The sequence below is a fragment of the Myiozetetes cayanensis genome, unplaced genomic scaffold, assembly GCF_022539395.1.
Source record: "Myiozetetes cayanensis isolate MyiCay16 unplaced genomic scaffold, myiCay2020 scf1, whole genome shotgun sequence".
Classification (NCBI taxonomy): domain Eukaryota; kingdom Metazoa; phylum Chordata; class Aves; order Passeriformes; family Tyrannidae; genus Myiozetetes; species Myiozetetes cayanensis.
Window position 1 is genome coordinate 9,092,966 of NW_026086604.1, and position 10,971 is coordinate 9,103,936.

A 10,971-nucleotide genomic window follows, 5' to 3' on the forward strand; every position below is an offset into this window, starting at 1 on the left:
TATGCCATATGCCTCTTTTAGGCTGTGCAGGTTCATACAAGGCTGCAAAAATAACAGGACAAGATTTGCAGACTCCAAACAAGGCACGGATACCACGTCTGTAGAAAAAGCAGAAACTTCATGTCCTAGTGAGCTTCCAATGAAATAAGTGAGCTAAACGAGTTGAAACTCTTTGGTCACCTTTACCATGACTAGACTTTCCTCTGTATTAGCAGTATCAGAAATTATTTTGAGAATTCTCAGTTATGTTCATTCAGTTTGGAGGTTACCAGCTTTACAAGCTCATGCTTGGTTATGTTATGTTCAGTTACGTTAGGCTCTCTGAAGTCCAAAAACATGCCAAAGGCTCCTTGGTCAACTTGTGTGCATATCAACACTCTTCAAACCCCAGGTCTGCCTGTGGTGTTGGGGGCTCCTGAGAGCCTGCATTGAAGTTCAGCCTGAACAGAAAGAGAAGGAAAGATTCCTTTGATTTGGATTGCTCAGACTCATCAGGCTGCAGAGAGTCCCTGAGTATTTATTGTTAAAATGGGAAGTAATAATGTGCACTGTGAATAGAATACAATGAACCTCCTCACTTACTCTTTTTGTAAGCAAGTCAAGGTTTTTAAGGTGAGTCAATGATAACCTTTCCTCTACAGCACTCAGCCCTGAAGACACCAAGCTGGAACAGATGGGTAATGCACTGGTATTTCACAATATGTTCAGAGAAAAAGCTGCACCCAGAAATTAAAATAAGGCTTTAGGTGCCAAATAGCAGAGAAGGGTGGGTTTTTTTGTTAGTTTTTGTTTTTGTTTTTGTTTTTTTTTAAGCATATGTTCTCGTAAGCAAGCAGAATTCCAGCAGCAGCCTGAAGGGGAGAAACGCCATCTGTCAGGCAATTCCTCCGACATGCAAAAGCCAGTGATTTACCATGTGAGCAGCACAGAGTGAACTTCTGAAGGCCTGAAGCCCCTGAGAGGTTTTGCATATGTCTTGCAGTGCCAAACTGCAGCTCCAGACTCTGGGCAACACATCTGTACCCTGCCCACACAAGAGGAATGCTGGAGCTGACCCGGAAGGAGGTAAATGAAGAAGATTGCTTTCATTCACTTCACTGTCAGAAGGTCTAAAAGCCACCATTCTCTATTTTTCCCTTTAAAAGTCTCATGTTTGGGAGACCTTTTTTTCTTTTGCTTGATTTATCTATGATATAAAATATTTTTTAACCTATGAATGGAGATTTTTGAGCCTTAGTTGTTAAGCTGGGCATGTGATGGTTTCACAGATTTCCCTTTTTCCAATCCTTGGTCAGGCATCTGAATTAAACATGAATATTTTGATGTGAATTAATAAGCACTGGAACAGGTCTTCATTATTTGTTCTTCTGTTCTTGAATCTTTTATGATATGCTGTGTAGACAAGTTTATAACCTTTGTTATCGAGAAAAGATATGTAATGTAAAATGAAGCAGATGTATTCAGAGAAGGGAACAACATTTCCACTTGTCTTTTTACATATGGTTTTGAAGAAAGCAGAATACAAATTGAAACTATTTATGCTCCTTCAAAGGTCACTATTTTTAAAAGTTGATAAAAAAATAACTTGAAAAGGAACTGGTTGAGACAAAAATGAGAAACTGGATTTGAAGCACCTTCCTGTATTTCAGGTGATCTACATTAATACAAGCAGTTTCTGCAAAAGGAAAAAAAATGGCAAATACATCTTTTGAACGTATCAGTTAAAGAGTGGCTATAGGAACAGTAGCAGTTACAATTTTTCAAAGTCTTTAAAGGTCTCAGAAGAATCTTTGCAGGAGACTTTTAAAAGAATTGAAATAGTCATGCATGAGATGTCAGGCTCTTTCATGAATTTGGAACTGTCAAAAAAGTTGGAAACAAAGAATAATGATTTCTTCTTTTTTTCAGTACAGAATAAAGTTAAGTACTAGAAAGCCTAAGGGCTGTTGCACTCGTGATAGTTGTTCAGCTTATCTGAAATTTGAAAGAACCAGCATGTAGTGATCAAGGAAGAAGCAAATCTGGAAGGTTAAGCAAGTATTTACACAAGTTGTGTTACTAGCTGACACCAAAGAGCCTTATAGGGATGAAATAAATCCAAGAGAGTGGTCATTATGATGGCTGAAGAGTTTCTGTGCTTTGGCAACTGCAAAGTTAATGTACTCTAAGAGAAATAATTTGAACTGTGTGCTGTGAGATTCTTATCCATTCAGTAATGAGCTTTTTATGGCATTAGGCTCTGGAAATTTTTGTAAGAATGACTGCAGAATCTCTACTTCTACAGATATTTAAGGTAATTTATGAGAAACATCTCCCGAAGATTACCTGATCCTAATTCAAAGCTTGGGGAGGTACAAAATGATCTGCCTGGGTCTCTTCCTAATATAATGTAATTAGGCAGGTCAATGTAAATATTTGCTGTATATATATAACATCATTCAGAAGAGTAATTTATTATGTTAAGAGTTTTACACATATTTGAATACACACACACACACATATATATATATATATATATATGTAAGCTTTCCTGGAAAGAAGCACAGGTAGACACCTCAGCACCCTATTGCTTCACTGCAGTCAAGTTCTTGTACCTAACACGCAAAAGAACTTTGCCCATAACCACCATTTCTTGGAAACATAACCCTCAGTCACAACAAACTCCCTGGATTGTATCAGCCTCAACATAGTTGTACTCTGCTGAAATGCCTCTGCAGGGCATCTGCAGAGCACAGGACAAAGAAGCAACTGGTTCATTTTAGCCTCCCATTACTGATGAGAGTTTTCATAGGAGAATGTTTGCAAACAGTAATGACCTGCAGGAAAGTAACGGTGTTACTTGCAACATCATAAACAACATGAAATTGATGACCTTGTATCTCATGGTCTTACCTGGACCTTTTTCATGTTACAAGTAGGGGCCAAACTGTTAAGTCTCTATCTACAATCATAATTATGTTATTGCGGGAATTTCTGATCTAGATATCATCAGAAGTGCCAGTGTGCAACAAGAGACACAATTCTTTCATTACTGCAGAAAGCAAGACAAGCAAACACCAACATACGCACATCAGTAGTTAAACCTTATTCCAAGGTTATCAATATTTCCGGGTTTTATTAAGAAATAAACCTGCTCAGCAGTCAAAATTGGTGGTATAGGTCAGCTCTTCTATTAATTCAGATGCAGGTCTGCCCACATTAGCTAAGTTGTGGCAATGTGTACCCACTGAGTATTTGGTTTGTAGAAATATTTTCTTACCTCAAACTCAAGCTGTTAGGAAAAGGACTAACTCTAGAAATAGTTGTTCCCAGAGTGGGTATTTTTCTATATTCCATTTGCTTTCTCCATCAGTTACACACAATTTTTTGATTTGTAAGGAGAAAACTTGTAAAAATCTAATTAATTTTTAAGTGTATGGATCCTCATTTCTAAGCAGCACTGAATTTAAAGAAACACAGATGAACTCTATCAACTAAAGGTAGAAAAATACATTAGGAAAACATAAATATAAATAAGGCTTCTGTAGCTTTCCTTAAATGTATGAAATGCTCCAGATTATTTTGAATGTTGGTGGAAAGATACCAGAAGTATTTGTGGCTGTATGTGTGTTTTAGCTTTTTGATGGATACCTCTGCTATGACGTCTGGTGTATACAGTATTATAATTGCAGTTGTTCTGGAAGTGGACTGGAGTGGCAGCTTCAGACAGCACTTGGGTACAGCACTGTGGCTCATAGCCACTTGAAACATGCAAAATTAGTAGAAAAAGAGAGGCTGATCCTTCATGGGGTGAGGAATCCATTCCCCATTCTCTTCACGAGGGTAAGTCATGAGGTGTTCACTGGTTTTGATGTGCGAAACAAAGAGTGAAGCCCTCCTGAAGAAAAATCCCATGGCTCTTGCTCTGCTACACTGGCATCATGCCTTCCTTTCTGTTTTCTTCCCAGTGTTTTTATTTCTTATCTTCTTGTAGATACTTGGCAGTTCAAGAACACTGGAAAATGCTCAGAGCAGCTTTCAGAGGCCACAGGTGAGTGAGTGCAGAAAAATCTCCCACAGAAATCATGGAATTAGGAAGGGTGAGAACTGTGGCATGGATTTATGATTTTGGAAAGCACAGGATAATCTGATTTTCATGGTGTATAGCCCTACCCTTAAATTCATTGCCCAAGGGTGTTTTATGGCCATTAGAACTTTGTTGTTGTTACTCTTAAATCTTTGGAATGGCTCCTGGAATCATTTGTCCCCAAACTGCCAACTCCCAAACTGGGTTTAGACACAATTTGGATGTAAGCACATGTCAGAGGTCATTTCCAGCAGACTCTTTGCATGCTGCCACCATATACTGGCAAGGAAGGGAATTTTGCAGTATGAACACAAACTCTCTGCTTCCAGGGGACCTTGGTGCCTAAGAATGGTCCTAGATGTAGCTGTTGAGAGTAGACACTTATGTCCAACCTACATAATCATTCAATATCTTTGCTGCACTGATTATTTAACACAGAAATGAATTAACTTTCAGTGAGGATCACCCATCTGTATGCCTATCTAGACATACCAAAACCCTGCAGAAACTCACTTAGTATCCTACGTAATTTTTTTCTCAGAACCATGCCTTCGTAACCTCCACCAGTTTCTTTCAGAATTTCCTACAGAAGCAGAGGGCAGAGGATGATAACAGAGAAGGGTTGCTGAGCAGATCTTAGACAAAGCACCACAGGGCTGTTTGCTCTTTATTTTCTTTGGGGAACTTGGGTCCTGGCTCTGAGGCAGCTCAGCTCTTCCTCTCCATGCTCTGCTCAGCTCTTCCTCTCCATGCTCTAAATTTCAATTTTTCTCTTCTGTTTGGTTTGAAATTAGAACTCCTCGATGGTTGCTCACACTGGTGACTGGTTTTGTTTTTAAAGCTATACTGAACTATCCCTTTTTTAAAAATTTCCCAGGAGTTCAACAGAGCATATACAATCTGGGAATGTGATTTTTTTTCCGTGTAAGTTTTGTTTTCAGGGCAAAACACCACAACTGTAGGTGTCCTGTGTTTCTCTTATTGTTATTTTTATTCTTTTTTGCATGCTCCAAAATGAGAGGACAGCCAGTCCTTAAATCAGCAAATCACCAGTATTCAATATATTGTCATTTTATATTCACTTGAAATGTGTTACTACCTACCTAATCTAACAATTTACTCCTCAAAGAGGCAACTGAAGAAATAACCAGTGATCCACTCAATGCCTACTTATACTTAAAATCTATAGGTCCACCCTAGAGAGAGTAACCTGTTTTGTGTCAATTTATGAATGAAAAAAATAATCCTAATGCCCTCTTTATAATCTCCTTCCACTGGGAAAGTAAATTGCTTCTCATTGCATCAGACTCCTGTTTTTATTTATGATAATCTCATCCATTTGAAAGTGCCAAATAATCTTCTGAAGCGAACTTGAAGAACATTTGATTAAACATCTTTGTTTATTTGGATAGGAAAGTAATTGCACAAGGCACATTTGTCAGATGATGTAAATAGGGGTCCTTTTATTCACTTGAGCAGTGTCTTCACAGACCAGTATATTATCTCCTTGGCTCTTACACAGTTTAAGGACAAAATCACAAAGTCAGTGCCTATAGCATATTTTTTGAGTGTCAAAGCTTAGGTTGCTGGTCTGACAGTGCAGCTCTCGTTCCAAATCACATCTGTTTACTTATTGTGCTCCAGCCCTGAACTGCTACAGGACAGTCTGGAAAATAATTTGTGAAACTCTTAAATGCTTTAGATTTACTGCGGCCTGCCAGAAAACTGACAGGACAAGTTAAAGATAAAGAAGGGTAACTTAACACAGGCATCATCTTCGAAGAGATGTCTAAAAACTATTTTAACTGAAATAGAAAGACCCAACATATAATGCTTCACTTTTCCACAGGTTGAAGAATCTGCACAAAAAACTTAGAAAAATGAAGTCTCATGAGATGCAGACAAATTAAGAAAGTTATGGAAAGGTGAGTCTAGGTGTGGTGGAGATAGAGACACAGCCAAAGTTCATTTCAATCTGGAAAAGGAACTGTAAGTCCTAACTCTCCATTTCTACCACTAGACATTCCTCTTTCAAAAGGGTAACCTGAAGAGAGCTTTGTTGTTCACCACATCTTTGATGAGATCAGAGGAGCCATCCAATTCCTCTGGAAAAAATGAAGGTGAGGAATCCTGGAAAGACCCTTTCAATGAAGTGCAATATAATCCCTTCTCTATTTGTTTTTCAAGCTGACTTTTTTCATTGAAAAACATTGTTTTGTAAATGGCATAATGATTTAGAGAGTGATAGACTTGGCATCAATGTCATTTGTAGGAGTTTTTAGGTCCATTATGGAGTTTGAAGTATGGATGAGATGAAGGGAGATGACAAACTTCCATCCCTGTTAGTTAGGAAGATGTAAATTTGTGTCAGATTTTTTTATTTAATGAGGAATTTGACTATCCCAAGGATCCTATTGCCTGGGACTCTTCTTTTCCATGAACTCTTTCTTTCACAAATTTATTTCAAAAGTTTTTTCCACATCAAAAAAAAAAAAAGGGGAAATCTATTAAAAAAAAACGTCTATGAGAGACATCTTTTCTTAACACTAACATCAACTGAGGATGGAGCCATATTTCCACCTCTACTGACTGGACCACATAAAAGGTTTTTACTTTGTTTCTGCCTCCCAGCTAGCAGATCTATTAATGTAAGCAGGAATGCTTTTTATTTCCTGCTTCAGAAGGTCTTATGATAAGGTATAAAAGGTCCAAACAAACAACAGAGTATTTCCTACATGCAGTAAAAATGCTGTTTCAGACTCATAGCAGCACCAATGTGGACTCTTGGTCATTCTTCTATTGCTTCTTAGTTATCTTTTAGATTGTCAGGTCTTATTATGCTTTCGGCCTTTTTGCCAGACAGTGGTTTCACTGACCCCATTAGGCTGCTGTATTTGTGAATAAGCAACTACAAAGTGAGAGGTGCTGGTAGGAGGTAGGTTTAAAGAGTGTGTTTATCCTCCCTGTTTCAGGAAGAGAAGAAAGGGCAGGAAGATGCACCAGGAATAAAGAATTCTTGTAATTTCTTTTCTCAAATAGCCATAGAATCACAGTTTTCAAATAAAAAATCACATACCTATGTATTTTTGATGATTTGTTAATTCATAGCATATAGCCTGACCTCTTCCTTAAAAACTTAATTTTTCATTTCACATTCTCTAGTGTTTCTCAGCCATTTAATGAATTAGCCACAGACTATGATGTCAGTGACATTCTTCTGTCCAAAAGACTTCACCGGTGATTTTAAAAGTACTCTCAAGTCCTGGAAGGAATTAATTGATTTTAACTAGCATCACACCATTTGATAAGAGAGGCTTGAACAAGTGATCTATGCAGGGATCTTTCTAGTTTAGGGAAGTAAGTCAGAGGCAATTGTATGAGTCCCACCTGTGTGAGGCCCAAACTCCAAAGGATCTTTCTATTCCTGGACCATGGTATAATGCTGTGGCTTCTGTTCTGCCAGGTTACATCCATTTTTTAGTTCTGTTTACAGATCTTCTTGGCTTCCAGGACAGGTGTCTAGGTGATCTGTTTCTGCAGATTAGAGAAGTGTGTTTTAAGAGTTCCATATTTCAGTGAACTGCATGTAATATCCGAAAATTCTGGAATTATCTTTGAGCTCTGTCAAACAACTGAGGAAGGCAGGAGACTTGAGAAGTTATTCTGTTTGCATTTCGGTTTCCATAAAGGCAAAAATTACAGTTCTTTGCTTTCTGTATGGTTCTTCTTACACTCTGTCCTTGTCTTCTCATATTTAAGTGTTTCAAAATCACTTCTCACATAAGGTAATCTAACTTTATCTTCTGTAAGCATCTGCTTCTCTCCTTTGTTTGAAAAGGGCTGATCAAAGCACAAAGAATGATCTTAGACTAGATGCTCTTTTTTCAGATGGTTAAAATGAGCTGAAATCTATCCTTTTTGTCTAAATTCATCCTTATTATCTAAATCCAGGTTTCTGATCCTTTCCTCATTTTTACAGAGTACGCCTCCAGAGCCATTAAAAGACAATTTAATTAATGATATTCATTGTTAGCACCTAGTCTAGTGTTGCAGTAGGAGGAATTTTGTGTGAGAGCTGAAGGAGAAATAGGTTTATGTAAGTGTTTTATCTGTTGTTGATTTTACTTAGTAACTGGTGGAGCCATGCACCATTGAACTTGTCCCTAAGACTGTGGAACTTATGTATATGTTTCTGCATCCCTTTAAGTTGGCCAGTAGCGTGGGGGTGACCTTCCCTTACTCTTTTGTGTTATAATGTAACTTGATAAGGGGCAGGACTTCTTGCCATATTGGCTCATTCAGTGGTCAATTAAGTCATAATTCAGTCTGCAATTGACTGAAGACAATGATGGGAAAAGGTGAAATAAATAAATCCATCATCCAAGAATTTAATGTTTTGGAATCTTCCACCAGGGAGGAGTTTTTGACACCTTCTCTGTCAGACACATTAAATGTTCTGTGATGCCCTCTCACCTCAGCTTCTTTGTAGTGACTTGGGTCTGGGAAGTACATGGGATAGACATTTAGGAAAGAAGTTTCAGGCTCTGTTATTCTACAAAGATCTCTTGCCAAGTTCCTGAAAAATAGTGTTAGAGAGAGGCAGAACAGAAAGCCCTGTACTAAGCAAGAAGTTTCTCTACTTCAGGCTTCATGTATCTCTAGAGCCATGAGCAGCTCTAAATTTTCTCAGTTGTCTCCTGTATTGATTATTGCTATTTGGCAAAATGACTAAGTGTGCCTGTTCCTAATTAGGTGAGGAATGCATGCCTGTAATTGTCAGGGATCTGTCACAAATGTCCACAAAAAGCACCTTGGGCATATTCTCGGCAGGTGTGAGCACTCCAACTCCAAGTCAGCTTTCTAAACACATTCCAGCTACTAAAATGAAGTGCATAATCACTGAATGGAAGTGCAAATGCAGGAGAGAATGTGAATATAGGGGATTTAAAAAAAAATCCAAAACCAATTGCAGGGTTCTTCCCATCATTCCCCAGCATCTAGGTAGTATGTAAGTTGGCTAGGGTTTGACCTAAAGCACATTAGTATCAGTAGCTATCTTGCCAGGGCCTTGAATTATACTGTTTCTGAGAAGAATATAACATAAAAAAACTTGTGTCAAGCAATGTGCACCCTTAGAGTGCCATTCTCCAAAGCACTTGTCTTGAGAATAAAGCCTGCACACAGAAATTGCTCCCCTGGGCCATAAGCAGGGCATAAAAGGACAACAGATTGGCAGCAGATGTACAAACCTGTGTGAAGCCAGTATCAGTTTGGTGTTTCATTGGATCTTGTTCTGATGATAATGTTAGTTGGCATTTTAGGATGATGGAATATACATTTCTCAGTGGCAGAGATGTTTTCTTCAGAGCAATTTTCCTGTCTGTGTCTCTGCCAGCCCAGCTAGCAATGCAAACGGAGCAAGATAGGTTTGCAGAACGAGTATGTTCCTCACTGGTTTCAAAAGTTTCAAGTGGATGCAGTAAATATGCTTTAATTGCATATTGTGTTTCAATTATTGCTGTAAACCCATTTAGAGCAAATACAGTATTGCTGTGCTGAAAGCCTTCAGCCTGTGTTTGCCCAATGTCAGTGGCAGCCAACTGTATTTCATTAACTTTTAACACTCAGCACAGTTGCTCACTGTTTTGACTGTGCTGTTTGTTCCTGCCTTGATCACTTGCTTGCTGTGATCTCTGGGATCAAGCTGGCTACAAGATCCAAACCTGCCCTTTGCTACGGACAGTATCACAGCAAGGAACATCATTAGGGCATCTGCTGAGGAAAAGCAAGTTCCTTTGGGATCATTCTCTCCCAGGTGTTCAGGGAAACACATTTAGGGAATGAACACTTTACTCAGTGAATGGCTTCCACTGAAGCTTGTGGAGATGTTGAGCCAGAGACGCAAATCCAAACCAACACACAACACAGCTGCATTGTCACCCATGAGCAGCAAGGACCTTTGCACCGAGCTATGCAAACGGAGGAAGGCAGGAACAAGAAATGGTTGGTTGGTTGGCTCTTCCAAGTTCCCCATTTTATTCTATCACAATTCTTACCAATCTCAAATACTGGACTTATTGGCCAGCTGGTCATACTGACCAGTTTTCTGATCACGAATTGGTGGCACAGAGAAAAATCAAGACAGTACTACTTTCCCCTCTGCTTTGGAGCACTTAGGGAATAATAAAATCAGCACTTCTGCTCAAATGCTTAATCTCATATATTGGCTGGTAGCCCAAAAAGGGCTTCTTTAAGTGCCTGTCTTGACACCATAATAATTTCCATGTGCAGTGTGGATGTCCCTTCTGCCTCTGTGTCACCTCTCGCCCAAGGTGACACTATACAGACAGTTTACACCATGGCCCCTTGGGGGTCATGCCTAGGGAGGCTATGAAGTGGAGTTAGCTTTGTTCTCAACAATGGGTAACTTCTCACAGCCTTTCTCCAGTTCTGTCTAAAGCATGGTTTTGCATCTAAAAAAATGTGTGTATGAGTGGCTCAATTATATATAAACCAGATGGCGTATATTTTTATAGGCTAAAATTATACCGCTCCCCAAAAGGGTCTGAGAAATGGAAAGAAATAGATTATGAGGAGCTGTGCTAGTAATTCATTTGTCACTAAAAATAAAATAGAAATTAGAGACCAGGAATGCTATTACATTTGAAATGAAGTAGAGAATTTTTGCCAAAGCTTTCACTGCAGATTTGCTTATTTTCTTGTCATTCCTATGCCTCAATTGAGTTTACAGAGCATCGCTGATGTAATTTTTTATTGAAGATGTGCCAACTAGCTCTACAGTCATTGGGACAGTGGGGAATTCTGAGCATTCACCAGCAGCCTGGAGTCTAAACACTCTTGTTTTCTGTGTGTGTGTTCGCCTGATAAATTCAAAGCAGACATAG